The 19,555-nt window shown below is 40.2% G+C and overlaps 1 pseudogene; it reads left to right on the top strand.

Moving 5' to 3' along the window:
* Positions 1 to 8,713: 8,713 nt before the first annotated feature.
* On the top strand, positions 8,714 to 18,646 carry LOC147417581 (uncharacterized; annotated as a pseudogene).
* Positions 18,647 to 19,555: the final 909 nt, after the last annotated feature.

The raw sequence follows: 19,555 nt of genomic DNA, 5'->3' as shown, positions 1-19,555 counted from the left end.
CATCTGCTCCATTTTTCAACTTTTTTTACCAAGTTAGCATACCACTAGTTTTACCATGTTGTAATAAGCCCATAAACCAAATTTGGTAAGATTTGGATCATTGGATTGAAAATTGTGACCAAATTTGCAAAGTCAGCAGTCTGCGGACAGAAAGCTAATGACCATTTGACCAAAAATAGTCCAAACTTGATGAAACTTGGCTAGAGACCTTAAGTTGAAGTGCTTAACAGATCTGTGTCAAGATTGGGACAAAAAATAGCAAGAGTAAATAATCACCATTATTTACATTTGCTCCAAAAATTGACAATCTTGCACATTTGAGCATACCACAAGGTCAAGCATATCAAGTAGACCCCACAAATCAATTTTGGTGAAATTTGGATCACAAAAGTGAGACTTAAACCAGATTCTTGAAATCAGAGTCTGCGGACATAAAACAATTGAAGTTGAACAAATTTTGTCCAAACTTGTTGAAACTTGTCCAAGGACCTTAACAGGTTGTACACTTGGCAAATCAAGCCAAAAAGTGCAAAAAGCTGACAAAAGTAAATAATCACGATTATTTACTACTGCTACACAAAGCCACCCATTTTGATTTTTGAGCTTGCATAGTGTTACACCAGCATAATACAAAGCCACCGGGTAATTTTGGGTTCAGTCGGATACAAATTGTTACATGTTCACGTAGTTTTTGAGTTGCAGATTAATCCTTTGATTTTTGCCAAAATCGAGTTTGAAAATTGCAACGGTTGGCTCAATTAGCTCGATTTGCAATGATACACATAGACCAATCATAATAGCTAGCAAAAACTATACCGTCTTTGTGGTAGAATAGCTAACTTGATCAAATTTGTATAGGAATCAGATTGCAGACGAGGAATCGGTAGCTCAAATAGAAAGTGCAATCCATTCAAGTGGAAAAAATTGACAACAAGTCAACCCAAAGGTAAGTACTCTATCCAGGGCTTCATAAGTCTTTATGAACCTTAGATTTGGTCGTGTACTAGGAAATCAGGGCATACTAGGAGAAACCTTCAGTAGAGTATCCACCGCAGGAAGCGTGAATCAAGGCAATTCCTTGCACACTATCCATGAAGAAGTCTCAGACACTTTTTCTGATTCGACGTCCAAAATGTCTTCCTATTTGACTCACTCGGAAACTGGAACAACAATGCGCTATAAGCATATAGTCTCTTTTTATAAAACTAATTGCCATGGAGCTCAGGTTTACCTGGATCCTAACGAAGAGTATCCCATTTGCATTGATGACCATGTATTGAGTTCGAAGAAGAGATTAGGGCAAACAAACAAGGAAAAATGTACATGGATCGAAACGGAACTCGATATTTACAAGTCGAAGACCCTGACGTGATAGACAAATGGGGTTTAGAAGTAAACACCATAATTCCAAATATGACTGCACAAAAAGGCTCACCAACTTTAGAATTTGAGGGATACAATCAAGTTGACGGCCATGAAGATCATCTATATCTTCAAGATCAATGATAAGAGATCAGCAGACCTACCAACCTACTTGTTTAGGGATTTTTATAACAATAACTTTGTTATGATGACCCTTGAGGAGGTAGAACAAACCAAATACCAAGGGTATTCCATAAGGGATTGGATATTGGGACAAGGACCAGAAACAATTCCAAGAGATGAACATCGTGACAGATCATCTAAGAGTAATGTTAAGAAACCAGAAACCACCTCATCACGCAGAAAACCGGGTGACACTAAGGCCAGTCCAGGGCTACATGAATCACTATTTCCAAAAAACTGGTTTGAAGGACTCGGAATAGGATCAACTGCTAGGAGACCGGGATTTGAACCAAATAGACGCGTCAGACCAGCTGATTTTTAGAAATGGATCAAAAAATACAGTGGATCTCGGGATCCATATGACCACTTAGCAAGATTTAAGCAAGTGCTAAGAGCATAACGTATATTCAATTTCCATACTCAATTCAAGGGGTCTGGAATGCCATTAGAAGGAAAAGCATTGACATGGTTCCAAAAGATTCCACCAAGGTCAATCATGGACTTGAACACATTAGCCCAAGGATTTGTATCTGCTTGTTTCAAAACGGGGATCAAATACAATACTGTAGCTCAAATCTACAGATTTAAATAGAAACAAGGTGAGTCTGCTAGGGATTGTGCAACTCAAATGAAACAATACATTGCTAGATGCCCAGGGCTAGAGACACCTATAGAAGAACAACTAGTATCATTGTTTCTAGAGGGACTGCTAAACAAATACATTAGGAGATTTCGGAGGTCTTTTGGAGGGCCTTTTGGAAGAGAGAGGAAAATAAGCTCCTCCAATGAGAGAAGAGCCTACGTTACGTAGAAAAATAGATTGATATTAACAAAAATATAAAAGGTGTCCCTCTCCTCATTTAATAATCTAGTGGTCCTTGAAGACGATCACTCTCTTTCATTTAATGCGAGCACCTTTTTCAGAAGATAAATGCGGTGCATTTGATATGACTTAAGTCATCATTAGAAGTCAAAAAGTCACAAAACTATCAAGTGGTGGAAAATTTTGAAACTTTTGATACTTCAATGCATCCGGAACACCCAAATATCCTAGAAATGAATGTCCAATTGCCTCACTCCGACATCCAAAGAGGCAAAAAATGTCAAAAACCCCTAAAAGAACATTTTACTAACGGCACGCGAGGGGGCATTCCAAAATTTTGAAATGCCTCCTCACGTGCCGGTAGTAAAAAGCCCCTTTTTTCCTCTTTTTAGGGACTTTTTGAGAGGAAAATGTCATAAAACCTCTAAAAAGGGGCTTTCTTGAAAGATAAGTGTCCAAAAATCACTGAAAGAAGCTTTGTACTAACGGCGCGCAGAAGGGGCATTCTAGAATTTTAGAATGCCTCCTCGTACGCCTTAAGTAAAAAGCCCATTTTTTGGGCTTTTTTGACATTTTTTACCTCTCCGGATGTTGGAATAAAACAAGTAGACATTCGTTTTTAGGGTATTTTGGCATTCCGGACGCATTGGTTGTGTCAAAAGCCTCAAAATCTATCACTATTTCATAGTTTGTGACTTTTCAAGTTCCAGTGATGACGTAAGCTGCATTGAATGCGCCACACCTGCCTCCTGAAAAAGACGCTCGCATTAAATAAAAAAGTGACCGTTTTCAAGGACGATTGGGAATATAAATCTACTTTTTAGAGTGTCTGGTTGTTCTTTTGGACATACTCACAAGGTGCAAGTGCATTTTAAAAAAAGTTTCTAGAGAGAGAAATACAATTTCTTACAAGGCCCTCCAAATGACCTCCGAAATTTTCTAATGAGCTTCATACTATACTCTATAGCAAGAAGCATACAACCCTAGAAGAGTGTGTGTCAGATGATATTGACTTAGAATACAATTGTGATATTTTTAACAAAGAAGATGTCACTAAGGATAACCAAAGTGAGAAAACAACATCAACTAAACCAGCTCAAGTGGGGACAGCTGCTGCAGCACCACTGTCAACCATAGAAGGCATGCTCAAAAGAATGAACAACATGATGAATAACATGAAAAAAGCACCTATGAGAGGACCAGGATAAGGGATACCTCAACAGGGACAACCAAGTAGACCACAGAAATGGTGTGCAATTGAGGATAAATGGACCAATCATGAGACCAATGAGTGCTATTTTTGACCAAAGTATGATGGGAATGTTCAGTACGTGTCCACGAGGCCACAAGGACAACCCATGTACATATACTAGCCTAACATGGCACTAGCTCAAAGACCACCGATGGGTATGGATAGACCTCAACCCGTGTTGGGTCAACAACCTTCGTATCCATGACATAATGCAGTGCCTGTAAAGTACATGCATTTAGAAGGAGTCATAGATGAACAAACACTAGTGCCTGTTACACCCTATGCTGAGCCTAGTCCATCTACAATAATGGTAGAAGGAGATTGGTATAATTCACACCCACCACCAATGGAAGAACCTGTGACTTATGCTCCACAAATCTTGCACTAATGTATTATATGGCTAATCAAGGTGTTAGATCTCCTATGGTAAGACCCATGATTAAGCCAAGAACGAGAAACTGTCATAACTATGGTGCAGATGATCATTGGAAAAATGAATGCCTAGAGCCTGACAAAAACCTCAAGCCAATTGAAGCTTATTGCATACAATGCTACAAAAAGGGAGGACACTTCCCAAAAGATTGTCCTAAAAAACCTTTAAACAAGGGGAAAATAGTAGTAAATGTAGTCCAAGTGATACCTAGTAGCTCATCTAAGAGTGAACCGATTGTTCCAATCAAGGTAATTACTGGAGCCCAGGCTAAGAAAAAGAAACATAACTCCTCTGATGATTCGGAGAACACAAAAGTTGCCTCTCAAAAGACCAAAAGAAGCAGAAGCAAAAGGTATGAGATGAGAAAACAGAAACAATGAGCTGAAATTGAGAAGAAAGCAAAACAGCTATTCCAGGAAAAGGTGAAAGAACCTAGAAGTGAACTCAAAGAAACAACCTTGAAATCTGGAGGATCAATTTTGGTTGATAAAAATTTTGAGCCTATTAATGCAGCCTTGGAAGCCTACCAAGCAAGACTTAAAGCAAGCCAAAACATGGAAAAACTATCCTTCTCCAAACATGGAAGTAGCTAAGCTTGAAGCTTATCAAAATTTGGTAAGAATCACATAGGAGTTGCTGGAAAACAGAAACCCAAGCTCGAAAGTATGGCAAAACCTGAGGTACTTGTGGTAAGAGATAATCAAGAAAAATCCAAAGTGGTGGTAGAAGCCCACTTGAAACCAAAAGAGCCAGAACTTATAGTTTCGAACAATGAAGATGCCTTAGACGGAATTCCATTCTTAGAAAAATACTGGCCATGACACTTATGGAAAAAAGTTCAAGAGATCAATGATGGGATCCTAACTCTAAAATTAGCTCCTATAGAGGAAGTTTGGTTAGACAACTTACCTCCTGATATGGACATGGATGTACAATCCCTGTATGGGGATTGCGGGATTTGAAGCTTCAAAAATGTCTAAATCATTGACCTTGAAAACATTACCCTCTTACTTGGGAGACAATGAAGATGAATCCATAGTGTGTAAGACCACTCAAATAAAAAGAGCGGAACAAACCCTATAAGTAGACAATATTCATTCAATCATGTCTACACCCATCCAATGCACTCTTCCTTTGGGAGATTGGTTAAAAATCAGACTATATTTATGGAATGATCTACAAAAAATCCTAGAGAATGTGGGGATAGTGGGGCTCATCGTAAAAAACTTGGAAAGATTGAAACACGAAATTGATAACAAAGAGATTTGATCTGTTCCAATGAACAAAGTTGGAGAATATTACAAAGGGGAAGAAGGAAACACCACCCTTCCAATGAAATATAATGGCATTGAAACCATGGAAATATTGGATAGTGGGGCAGGCATAGCCATAGCCACAAAAACAGTATGGGAATCCTGGGGACAACTAGCCATTAGACAAACTCGAATGAAATTTCAATTGGCTAACGGACATATTGAAAGACCCTTAGGACTGCTAGAAAAGGTGATAGTTAATTCTTGTGGGATTGAATATCAACATACTTCTACCATAGTAGACTTTGGGAAGAAACTCAATTACGTAATCATATTGGGAAGACGTTTCATGCGACAGGCACAACTTATCCAATATTGGGGAAACAACTAATTTTACTTGAAGCAAGTGGGATCTATAACAAGGGTTAATTTAAAAGATCACACTTATAGAGATGTCATGAAAACACCCATACAAGAGTTTGATTCAGTCTCTTCGGCTGAAACTAAGCTTCCATCTAGGTTAAACAAAGACACTCCTATTGATGTGCGGAGCTTCAAAAAATGGAAGTTTAAAAAGAGAAGAATGTATTTTAGAAAGGGATTGCACAGACGAAGTCTATGTACCTGAACCCTTTCTAGAGCATTTGTTTGAGCCATTTGAGTGGACTCAAATCTTAGCGATAATGGATGTATGTGTGAATACGTCTATGCCTACTCAATTTTGCAATGAGGATGGCTACAACATAATTCCCATTCAAATGATTTCAACCCTCCACACTGAAGATGAAATTGAAGAACCCAAGGACTTGATGAAAGCTCAACAAGTCTTTTCAAACCTCTACTACGAAGCAACAGATGATTTAGAAGAATACTCAGTTACCTTAGAGGATTCGGGGTCAGAAAAAGAACATGTGAGAGCTAAGCTACTCCTGAAAGGAGGGGAGGAAATTTCTTTTGACTTTCCTAACTAGAAATCGAGAAGAAAAAAATGGTATAGACAAAAAAGAGACACCAGAAATGTGAAAACAAGACCTATGCCATCAGTCTCCAGTAGAACATAGTTCCTGATGTAGATAGATACACATGATTGTGTCAAGGACAAAATCACTGGCAGATATCCTTCAAAAAACAAATCCAGAAACGTCAAAAACATTGAGAAAAACAAGGAATGATACTCAAGCGAAGCCAAAAAAACGGGACAAGGAGCCAACCATGACACGAGTTGAGCGAAAAAAGAAATATCAAGAGTTGAAAAAAGCTCTAAAGGAGATATATACAACCGAAACGGAAACTACAGAAGAGGATGGTATATATGTAATGAGTGTTCCATCCCATTACAAAAAAAATACTCTCCAAGACCGAAAAATCATAGTAGAACAACCTGTTAGAGAACTACAAAAACAAGGTGAGTCCTACGAAGGGCCTGAAAACGCCAAAAAGATAGATTTGGCTGAACCAGGAGAAGAACCTATGCCTGCCTTCATTGCAAATTACCTAACAAAAGAAGAAGAAGAGCTTTTACTAAGCTTGCTAAAAGAATACCGAGATATCTTCGCTTGGTCTTACAAGGATCTCAAGGGTGTTGATCCAAAAATCTGTCAACATACCATACCCATGAGAGATGATGCAAAACCAAGTAGACAAAGACCATACACATACAATGAAACATTTGTCACAAAGATCAAAGAATGACCCAAAAGATCATCATAAAACTGCTTTTGCAACGGAATGGGGTATTTTTGCCTATTGGGTTATGCCCTTTGGGTTAACTAATGCTCCTGCCAGATTTTTGAGTCATGCTTTTAAAGAATATCTAAGGAAATTCTTGGAAGTATACATGGATGATCTATGCGTACATTCATCAATCTAAGATGATCATTTTCAACCCCTCAAAAAGGTATTCGAAAAATATAGACTTTATAGGATTTGGTTAAATCCTGAAAAGTGCAGATTCATGGGTAGACAAGGAAATTTTTTGGACATATAGTGTCTAGAAATGGCATAGCTACTGATATGGATAAAATTCCTTTTACTGCTGATCTGCCTAGACCAATAACAGTCAAGGGGGTTCAAGCCTTCATGGGACATTGTGGAAATTACAGATGGTTCATTTACATGTACGCTATAATTGCAAAACCCATGTATAGCTTGATTACACACTTTGAATGAACTGATGAGTGTGAAGAATCCTTCATGAAGCTTAAGGAAGCTCTCACCTCAGCTCCAATATTGAAAGCACAATATTGGAATAAGATATTTCACATACATGTAGATACTTCCAATTTTGCCATAGGGTGTATACTAGCACAACCAAGAGACAGGAAAATTGAATTTCCTATTTCTTATGCTAGCCAACAGTTGAACATGGCAGAAAGAAATTATACCACCACTGAAAGGGAAGGATTAGGAATTATCTATGCCGTAAAAACGTATAGACATTACCTATTAGCAAACAAATTTGTATTCTTTTTGGACCACCAAGCCTTATTGTACTTGGTCAACAAGCCATGCAACACAGGAAGAATAGTGAGATGGTTTATCATTCTTCTAGAATTTGATTTCACTGTAGTTGTAAAAAAGGGCACTACTCATCAAAGAGCAGATCATTTGTCTAGGATTGTTTAAGGAGAACCTCCTAAAGGAGTAGATGATGATCTACTAGATGCATATCTGTTCTTCGTGGAAATGATACCTCGATGGTCGGAAAATATGGTGTCATTAATGACCATAGCTCAAGTGGATTCGCAAATACCACTTCCTATTACAATCGGATTAATTGAGCAATCGACTATGTATCAATTACTAGCTGGTAGGCTATGCAAAAGAAACGGAGATGGAATATTGCTCTTATGCATTAATCCTGAAGAGAAAAACCAATACCTAAGTCAAGCACATGTTACCATAGTGGGATTTCACTTTGCGACAGACCAAACTATGCATAGGATCTTGAGACTTGGAGTATTTTGGCCACCTATGAGGAGTGATGTTCGCTCTTATGTAAAGGACTATCCTCAATGTCAAAAACAAACACCCATACCTCACGTAACATTGTTTCAAATGTCACCTATTCCTAAGTAGAGTAACTATCTAGTTACTTACTTTATCGAGGCGAACATTTCTTGAGGATATGAGTAAACACCGTTAAAGAGCAATTGAAACTGAAGCAAGAGATTATTCTCTTATTAGAAATCAATTGTATTGAAGAGGTAAGGATTAACATCTACATATTTGTGCAAATGAATACAAATATATTCCAATTATAGAACAAGCAATTGCCGGATTAGGTGGAGGTCACTTTTCTAGTGAGACTACAAGAGCAATCTTGATGGCAGGCATATGGTGGTCAACACTTTTACCACATGCCAAAGAATATGTTTGAAGATGTGATGCTTGTCCAATGAGCAAAAATGCCAACACGAGTAGATAGCATGCTCTTAAGACCAATGATGGGAGCTAGAGCTTTCGCAAAATGGGGTATAGACTTTGTTGGGCCAATACAGCCACCTGCTTATAGAACCCAAGCTCAATATATTATTGTAGCTATGGATTATTTGACTAAGTGGGCCGAGGATAAAGAAACTCAAAAGAATGATACCAAAACCACTGCCACATTCTTATATGAATATGTGTTCACAAGATATGGACTGCCAATAGAAATTGTCTGTGATAGAGGAACTCATTTCCTCAATGAGGTAATCGAGTATCTACTTAAAGAATTTATGGTCATCCATAACAAGTCAGCTCCTTATCACCCACAAGCAAACGGACAAGCTGAGCATACGAATAAGATTTTTAGCTCGGTGTTAACTAAAGTGATTAGTTCAGGAAGGAAAAACTGGGAAATTAATCTCCATGCTGCTCTATGGGCTTATTGAGTTTCATTCAAAATAGATTTAAATGCTACACCCTTTAACTTTGTGTATGGTCTTGATGCCATACTGCCAATAGAATTTCTATTGCCGACACTAAGGGTAGCAAAGAATCTTGAGTGGACTGGATATGAATTTTCAGAAAGACTTGAAGATTTAGAGAAGCTAGATGAGCAAAGGCTAATTGCTGTAGCGCATATCTATGCACAAAAACGAAAACAAAAATAGTTTTTGATTCCCATCTCATTACAAGAATCTTCAAGAGAGGGGACTTAGTTTTAGTATATTCCCTTAAGCAACACATTCCCAAGTTTAAGAAAAAGGGAAACGAACTGTTTATCATTGAAAGATGTATCTCCAAGTGGAGTAGTTAAGTTGTCCACCCTAGATGGTGAACCAATGGCTAATTGGATTAGCGGGTGTCGTTTAAAGAAGTAAGATTTGCCGTTAACCAATGATTTGCTAGAAAGAATGCATGCAGCCAAGCAAAGTAAGATAAAATGATAGTAGGTTATTGATGAAGCCCAAGAAGAATCTTGGATTTGGGTGCTCAAAAGAAAAGCTACTCTCAAGAATCAGCAAATACCTATTCCCATCAACACACTAGAAATAGATGACTGACAATGGGAATTGCCGAAAGATGCAGTGTCAATAGATGATGAATGGCTAGATGGAATGGACCTTCACATCAAAGTACAACTCAACAATCATAGCACAAATGCTTTGGTTGATACAGGAGCTAGAGTAAATGCAGTTAGTTATTCCACATACAAGAAAGCAACAATTCAGTCATTGACAGTAGGAATAGCGACTATCAAAGGATGCAACAAGAACCCAACACCAACATTGGGAGTAGTCAACTTGAACGTGATAGTACATGGATGTTCATGTCCTCATCAGTTTGTATGCTTACCAGATGAACACATGAATGAGATGATGATCCTTGGAATTCCCTGGATGCAGACTCATACAAAGCAGTACTAGATTGGGATACAAATCAGCTCAAGCAATCACCTAAAAGCATGCTACTCATTGTTCCAAGTGCACCAAGCAAGGAGGAATGGAAAAAAACTATCAGCAAAGCAAACCGTGAAGTAATCAATCTTCTCCATCCTCTCCACAAGAAAATTCTACAAGTAGCATGCAAGGAGTCAGAAAAATTTGGGTACAGAAAGCATAGCTTAAGGACAAACCAATTCAAATCTGGGTTCCCAAAACATCATCGACAAAACCAAAGATGGTTTCGAGAGTCAAAACACACAGGCGCATTTCTCTGAGAAGGGAACCTAACACAAAATGGATTTGGAAGAAAAAGGATCACTTACCCTCTCTGCAAACTGCAAAATCAATCAAGCAATGGAGAGTTAAGTCTCAGAAACCTCAACCACACCATTTTGACCGAGACAAACAAAGATATCAATGGCAAGTAAAAGCTCGACAACAATCATTATTGGTAACAAAAGCTCAAGAAATCAACGTGCTAAGACATCGTGATGGTACAATAAAGAAAAGAGCACACAAGCTACAAGATTTTCTCTTTGGAAGACAGCAACAACAAGCCTCGACATCAAAAACCCTTGAGTTAATCACTCAAGACCCACCTCTTGCACAACATAATGGTTTGAGCTGCATTAATCTTCAAAGCATGGTAGAGCCAACCATGGGTATGCATAGACATGATTGTTCAACCCATGCACACAGTCGTCCCGGAGCACGCCATCTAGGAGGGGTGGAAGAGTACTAAGTAATTAAGGGCAATATTTGAAGAGGGAGGAAAAAGTTTGATGTTAACATGTGATTTTTTGCAAAATTAGCTAATAATGCCCTTATATATCATCCAACAGGGGAAATTTAAGATAATATCTCCCAGATGAGTGTATATACTATGAGAAAATCATCAAAAATAGTCATTTTTTGTTATTTTTCATCATTTTTCTTGATATTGAGACCTAAAAATGGTCACGGTGTACGTGCTCTTCGGAAGCTCTCGTGGTGGATACCTCTACGTAGCTCTCATCACTGCTCTCTTGCAGCAAAGCAAGAACCTTTTGACATCCCCTAATTGATTCTAAAGCACTGTGAGAAGCTCTAAAATCCATAGCCATCATCTCTCTCTCTCTCTCTCTCTCTCTCTCTCTCTCTCTCTCTCTCTCTCTCTCTCTCCAAGTAGTCACCTTCTCGGTGATTGTTTTTTTGTATATGGATGCATCTAGATATGGTTATGTTGCCAAAAGGCTACCAAACTTTTTGTAGCCATGTTGTGTCCTAAAGTGGTTATGCAGGACTGGTCGTGCCTCACCCAAGTTGGGTGGAGTGCTCACCCGTGTGATGTGATTGGATTATGGTTTATGGGTTTTGGGAATGGATCATGAACTGATCTAGATGGTTTATAGTAGACATGTAAGGGTAGAGACCCTGTATAGTCTAAATGCTTGGAAAAGATTGTTTGTGCATATGGAAAGTGCTATTGTGATTGGACTCACGTTTTATGTTTCTCATGGCATCGTCGCTCCAAGCCTAGGAACACCTACATTGATTAGCCTTAGACTAAAGGGTTGTTGACCTGGGGCTTTGCTGGATCAAGGGTGTTGCCTAGGTCTTCTTCTTTTTGTTAGGCTCATCTACACGGTTAGCGCGTCGAGGGTTGAATGACCTACACGACTAATGCGACAGGGATTTTGCAATGTCTTTGCCTAAACACCCGATGCTACGCATTGAAGAGGCATGGCGCCTAAAAACTGGTATGGTTGGTGTTGATACCCTACCACCTACTGATACTTGGGATCCTTTCAGAGTTGAGGTTCATGGAGGGAGGCAAAGCGGCCTCAACCTATTTTTGGCTCAAGTAGGTTGGAGGTGTTCTGGCTCTCTCTCGACAAAGTGAAATTCTCTCTGTCCATAGTAGAGCAGAAGTGGATGGGTGGACTGGTTGATCCCTACATAGGGTTCGATGTTCTGCTAGTGATTTTGTGATAAACTTTTTGATCTTATGGTATACCCAGATTTTGTTATTGCATTAATACATGGTTGCATGTTTCATTTAGATGAGGAATTTAAAGATTCTTTGTTGTCTTTTGCTCATGTATTTGTGCACTCTATTTTACCCTCCACTATATTCTCTCTCTCTCTCTCTCTCTCTCTCTCTCTCTCTCTCTCTCTCTCTCTCTCTCTCTCTCTCTCTCTCTCTCTCTCTCCCGCAACGTAATGTACACATACATTCACCCTCCACAATGTTATATTTTTCTTGAGTACACTTTCATTCATAACACCCATTTCGCGGTAGCACTAGTCGCTAGGTACCTCTAGATGTAGTCTGGCTCATGGCCTAAACTCCATGGTTGGTCAGGCACGGAGAACTCCTTCCCTATGCAAATACTTCCTCAACTTTGATGTATATTGAAAATTGTATAAAAGTATAAATTGTATATTTTGTGCATAGACCCGCAGGGGAGGGGTATATCTCAGTGTGTGTGTGTGTCCCAAGTTCTTCTCAAAATATTGTTGAACTATTGAAAACATTGACAATGGTAAAGCAAGCAGTCCTGTGGGAAGGCAACATCTCCAACAAGGACAAGCTGGCACACTATAGCCAGTGTGAACACAAGATATTGGCAAAGATAAAGGCTAAGAAATACAAGCAACCACCAACATGCAAAGAGGCAACGATAATATATGTTTGGCCTATAGCCCGCTCGCGCTCTCTCCTCGTCCTTGTAGTTGTCATCCCAAAAAATGTATGTCAAGATAGCCTTTTTTTGCCTCTCTTTGTTGGTAGTTGTCATGTGTCTTGTAGTGGTGCTTGCGTTCTTAACTATAATGCACTAGCACTTAGACTCACTAAGAGGTATAATCTAGACTATGGAGAGTTGATCAACAAAATACTGCACTCCACACAGTGTGGACCATGTTTGTAGACTCGAGTAAGATTTCTATGATGGAGATTTCTTTGGTTGTGCTAAGATGTTGAATTGTGCGTTCTTTCCTACTTAAACTTCATTTTAGATGGCTTCTATATGGGTGTGCTTAGGAAGAGTTCTCTAAGAGACTTTGATGTTTAATCGAGTCCCAAAAGCTACCAAAGGTGACACGGCTACAAAAGCTCCTTGAGATGATTTTTTTGCTCAACTTTTTATTTGGTCAAAAAATCTTACTCGCTCTTTGGAATTCCTCTTTGGATACTAGTCTCCCACTTTCCACACCGTACTCACCCATTTCTTGTGTTTTTAAATTACTACCACATTGTTTTACATGTCTAATTAGGGTTCCTCTATTGATTTTGGGTACATGCTCTTTCATACATCCCTTCAACAATCACCCAAAAAACTCTTTCTCAAACAAGGTCTAATGAAGACAGTCCTATATTTTAACAAAAAGAGTTATCCAATTTTATGAGTTTGTCGCTATCCACAAATTTTCTCTATCTAACCAACATAGCCTTTGGAAAGTTTTTCTTATTCGCTAACTGTGAAGCCAGAAATAAAAACTTTACCTATTGCTAACCAGGGATAGTCGCCCATCGTAAGCTGCGAGTGCTACTAACTATATATTATTCTCCACTAACCATGGTATTTCCTAGCTAAGCGCAAGTTCCATCTGGCAAGAGAAGGCCATGTCAATAACTTCCTTTTTTAAGAATAACTTTCCATAGTGATTAAACAAGTTTATCCTAGATCAAAAAATTCTTATACCAAAAAATTCTTACAACTTAATTTATAGAAACAAATGCTTTTCTCTCTCTCATCATTGTGCAAAAGTTTTGCTACAGAGTTTTGTTACCCTTGCTCTCTACACTCACCCACTTTCTCTTTATATAGGCTTCTAGGTTGCGTTATTATTGGTGTACCCTTTTTGGACCCTTTCCTTGCGTATCATTATTTTTGGATTCAAGTCTCTTGTGTCATAGCTTTTCACGTGGTCTACTATGGCCGACCTCTGTTTTTAGCTATGAGTCCACATTCGCCTCTCTTTTAGCGTCCTTTTCTCTTGTTTGTTCGGGATCCACAAAGTAATCAATTCCCACTTTCCTAAAAGTAAGGCATTTAAACCCTTCTCTTTTAGAATCGATTCTTTTGGACAAATCCCTAGCTATTAATATGCTTAAAAATACTCCAAATCTTAGGATAAATGATATTGTTAAAAGGATTTAAATATCAAATGGATCGGAGAGAAGGGTTTGTTGCATGCTGTCGCGACTGTGCTGAGACTATCACGCAATGGCGTAGATAAGATGAGGGAGAAGTTTCTCGTCGCTCTTAGTGTCATCTCTCTTCATTGCATGATCCACTCCATTTGCCAAGGTGCTATGATAACCTTGCTCTTAGTTGCATACCCTAAACTCCCTGTATACCTCGCTCCATCACCCAAGCCTGTAGATCGGGACCCGCCAGTGCTCGACTCATCTTTTGCACGCCTATTTTGTCTTCTCTTGCGAAGCCTTGTATTAAGCGATTATTGTCTCTGTCAGAATCGCGATTAATATTTGTTAATAATCGTTTTTACTTTCTAGAGCTAGTCTTCATTACACCCACTTAAGGTGTTGCTATATCAGCAAAAACAAAAAACAATTGTTCTCTTGGCACCTAGTTGTCTACGTTACATGGTAATGGAACTCGACGCTCTAGCCCTAAGTGAAGATATTGTCAAATTTTCATAGATGTTAGCGGTGGGTAAAATGGAGTTAGCCGTGCCGATGGATGAAGGCGATGGCTCGGTCTTGAGACCATTGTATGACGCGGAAATGTCAATCCCCAATTCGCCAAAGGCTTCAACCATGAAAGAGGACAAAAGTGTCTCGATTGACAAAGTTCCCTCTAAGGAAACAAGAGAGAAAATGGGCTGAGCTCAAGGGTTCAAATTCGAGGTAAAAACCCTCAAAGATGGGGTTCCTCAGGGTACCATCTGTACGAATGTAAATAAGGCGTCAAGTGCATCCACTGTTCGCAGGCCACGCATTTTGTTTGCTAGCATACTCAAGGGGCCTAACTCTAAGGATTATGGAAAAGGCTCATCAGAGGGTTGCCGAGTGAAGGAGATATCAAAAAACTAAATACAAGAGCTAGACTTCAGCAAGAGCTCAAGGAAATCAACAAAATGATTGAGTCCGACCCTAACAACAACAAAAGAACTTGATCCCAAACAGACTACAATGGGCTGGTTGAAGACGGGTTGGCAGATCGGGCCTTTTCTGCTTTAAAAAAATTCTTTGCCACAACAGGTGGAGGTTGTCGAGGCTATTATTGTAGCAATTCCACTAGCACTTATCAAAAAACAGTTTGCTAAGCAAGCTAAGCTAATGCTTGTATTTAGGTTCAGTGGAAGAATCCCGAACAGGTTTGAGATGATTCAATGGCTTCAGGGCCCTCAAATTCTTGGTCATGGAGGATCATTTGAAAGTACTTTTTACGTAGCTAAAGGTTTTTGTTCAGTGAGATTCAAAGAGGCCTCCAATGTGGAAAAGATCCTTGATAAAGGGCCCCTAGTAATTAATAGGACTATGGTTTGTGTGGTGCCTTGGGAGCCACTGTTCGACTCAGCTGAGTCTCTACAAGGGTTTCATCCGGTCTGGGTTGAGTTTGTGGGATTGCCTAGTTGGCTGTGGAAAAATGTCAGGATGCTTGCTAGTCAACTGGGCACTCCCTTATTTATACCTAGCAAGAGGGTTTGGCAAAACCTCAAATAGGGTTTGTATAGGCTGGGATGTGTCTGAACGCTACCTAAGAGCATGGTAATCAATGTCGGAGTTGGGCTTGTTACTATTCCGCTAAACTTTGGAACATACTTTTGGATCATGTTTTGAATGCAACAGCTTTGAACACTTCGCCAAGGATTTCCCCTTGAAGTCTAATGGTACTGCAGCTTTGGCAGCACAGGCCCCCAGTGAAATGGAAACCCCGATGGAAGGGCAAGGAGGCAGTAACGAAGGGGAAAATGCAGGGAAGGATAAAGAAGGTATGGTATGTGACAAAATAGACATAAAGATGAAGGAAAATATTGTGGAGGAATTGATTCCCATACAATGAATGTCCAAAGGTGCATGCAATAATAATATGATCACTTCTCCCACTGCTACCCCAAAATTTATGACAGTGACAACAATGTTCAAGTCCCTGGTTTGAAAAGAGCCAGAAGGGTGAAGGTAGTGGCAAGAGACTCCAAAGTGCTGCAAGCTATGAGAACACTTGAGGTGAAAGGATCTAATCCATCCTCCACCCCTTTGAAAGGAGGGGGGTTCATTGTCCCACTGTACAATCCATTTGTAAGTGTAAGAAAAGAAATCCCCTGACTTGGAACCCCTGGATTGTCCTAAGACCAAGGAAAGGGGGGAGGGGATATGATTTGGGTGCTGAAGAATTTGTTTCTCTATCCCAATGAACCCCTCAGTAATGATGGAGTCTCTCACTATCCAATCTTGGAACGTAAAGGGGTTGAAAACCCACAAGCAGAGTACCCTATTCTGGGAGGAAATAAAAAAGGAGAAGGCAGTCAACTGCTGGGCCATTTAGGAACACCACTTAGATGCCCATAGCAAGAGAAAGCAGGTGCTAGGAAAGAAACTAGTATTCTATGGAGAAGGAAGTAACGGTTTCAGTGGCATCCTTAGCATTGCGGACAGAGAATTGGAGCCGAAGTTGGTTCTAAACCACCCATTGGGCAGAATCCTAGGGATTAGAATTAGATGGGAAGGGAATCCCTTCAACATTGTGAATGTGTATGGCCCTTGCAATGCAAAAGATAGAGCTAAACTATGGATGCATCTTAGAGATACTCCTATTGAAGGTGAGTGGTTGTTGGTTGGTGACTTCAATATGGTAGAAAAGAGCAGGGATAGAATAGGATCCTCCAGTATGTTGGATGGCTTGGGTTGAGCTATCTTAGTCAAATCATTGGACGGCCAGAGATCCAGCCCCAAGAAGTGAAAGAAGCGAGAGGGACCTTACTTCAGAGTGTCAATAAGAAGATTCCCCACTCAGAAGCTATTATCTTGGAAAGGGCATTTTCCAAAGACAAATGTTCACTAGCATTGCAAGCCCTTGGCAAGGAAAAGTCCCCTGGTTGGGATGGGATGACGGTGGAATTCTATAGATAATTTTGGGATGATCTCAAGGTCCCAATCACAAGGTTGGCCAATAAATCCATTGTCAAAGGGTCATTGGAGATAAGTGTAAAGAGAGGGCTTATCAAACCCATCCCAAAATAGATATGTTGTTCTCAATTGAAACATTGGCACCCTATAACGGTGATGTCATTGGCCTACATTATCACTAAAGCAGTAGCCCTCAAACTAGCCCCCTTACTAACCAAGATCATCTCTGCCCATCAACATGGGTTAATCAAAGGAAGGTCCATTTACGATAACATCTTGGAAGCACTGGTGGGCAGTGAATACACAACTATCACAAAGCAAGAGAGCATTCTGCTGCAGTTGGGCCTGGATAAGGATTATGATAGAATAGCATGGACATATATAGAAGCCGTCATGGAAGCTTTGGGCTTTGGGCATCGCCTTTGTCATCTAGTACGTATACTAGGGGCTGGAAGCCCGTCAAAGATCCTATTCAACGATAGAATTGTGGGCTCTTTTGAGGTCAAAAGATCTATTAAGCAGGGATGCCCTTTGGACCCCCTGCTTTTTGCCATAGGATCACATCCTTTAATCACAACACTCGAAGCTAGTGTGGAACGAGGGAAGTTGCAAGGCCCGGCTCTTTTTGTTATTTTTTTCCTGAACATTATAAGAGTTTTTTGAGTGTTTGCTATTGCCAATGTCCATGCCTTATATGGAGTGAGTCCCTTTGAGAAAGCCTGCACCCATATTGCCTTAATGCTACTCTGCACTTCTTCTAATTAAAACAACGAGGTGTCCGTGTGGAACCAGTGGTTCCTAATTTTCCTACATTTATCATCCAAAGTTATCACTAGAGGATAGTGGTCCGAGATACAAGACTTGTGCCTGGGTTTGGATTTAATAAAGCTTTTGGCTAGGGAAGTGCTTATGTAGCATCTATCTAATCTGGCTTTTCTAGCATTGAGGCCTTTTGAGTAGTTCTACCATGTGAACTCTCTATGAGATTCGACATCCCACAGATCGAGGTGGTCCTTCAGCTGGTTCCATTCCTGAAGCTCTGATCCAGAGATTACATTGCCTCGGTGTAGGAAACGGTCTTCTATGGTTTCTTCCATATTGAAATCACCAATGAGAATGGTGGGCTCATTTTTGGGCTATAATTTGTTTCCACAATTGGGTTCTGTCTTTGACAAAGTCACCTGCATAAATAGACAAAATCATGCATTGGACAGGGGACTCTACAGTCACTCCCACCCAGTAGGCTCCTTTGCCAGATTTCGCTGGATTCACCTTCCAAATTTGGGGTATGCCGATTGCTATACCACCCGATCCCCTTTCATGCGAGGAGCAGTGCAGAGGTGCTCTTTAGAGATAACAAAAAGCCTTTGGGAGAGCTCGTCCCCTAGAGTTTTTATCTCTTGTAGTCCAATGATATCGACATGAAAATTGTTGAGCCAGGCCCTAATTTTCTTTGCTTTGAGTGGGTCTGAAAGACCTTGATATTCCAAGAAACAACTTTCATCGGGGAGTGTGTCTATCCTTGCAATTTTTGGACTAGGATTGAGGAGAGGCTTGTGACATTGAGGTGTGTCCCCTCTTGTTGTCCTTCTGAACTTCCATAGGGGCTGGACCTACCTCAACAGTTGCCTTCTGAGCTAGGGCTATGTTTTCTTTGTTAGGGTCATTGCTTGTGGTCGCCTTGTTTTGGCTTGGGGCTACCGAATGATCAGCCTGATTCACTTGTCTTTCCAGTCTCGTGTCAGCATCCTCTTCTTCTTCTAAGTCTGGTTCAATGGACTCTGCCACATCCGAATCCTCCCACTCTGGTAATGAAGCTAGAAGGGCGAATCTGTTGGGGCCTTGCATTTACCCTTATCCAACTAAGTTTTGTGGGCCATTGATTTCTTTGGCTTGGGGGGTTGCGGTGGGGAGACAGTCGGAGATGTTTGCAAGCTGCTTTTGTTTAGGGTAGCGTTAGGAGGGGCTTGGTCTGGTTCAGGGTTTTTTTTTGGGCATTTTCTAATGAAGTGCCCCTCCGTTCCGCAGTGGAAATAGGCATTCGGTAGGTGCTTGTAGCTTATGGCTTGTTCGAAACACACGCCGTCATCTAATGTGATTACCATAGATTGGGGGAGCTCAATTGAAATTTCCATCTCAATGAGGGCCTGTGGGTGCCATGCATGGATGTAATTCCCTCTAGGTCGGCCTCCTAGAACTTTCCGTAGCTGCGCTCCTATGGCTTTGAGGTGATTTTGATAGTGAAGGGGGAGGTTCGGGAACTCCACCCAAATAGGGAAGTGATTGAGGGAATCGCT

This window comes from Adiantum capillus-veneris, chromosome 30 (genome assembly GCF_014529385.1).
Source record: "Adiantum capillus-veneris isolate H3 chromosome 30, ASM1452938v2, whole genome shotgun sequence".
Lineage (NCBI taxonomy): Eukaryota > Viridiplantae > Streptophyta > Polypodiopsida > Polypodiales > Pteridaceae > Adiantum > Adiantum capillus-veneris.
This window is presented reverse-complemented; position numbering and strand designations above follow the sequence as displayed.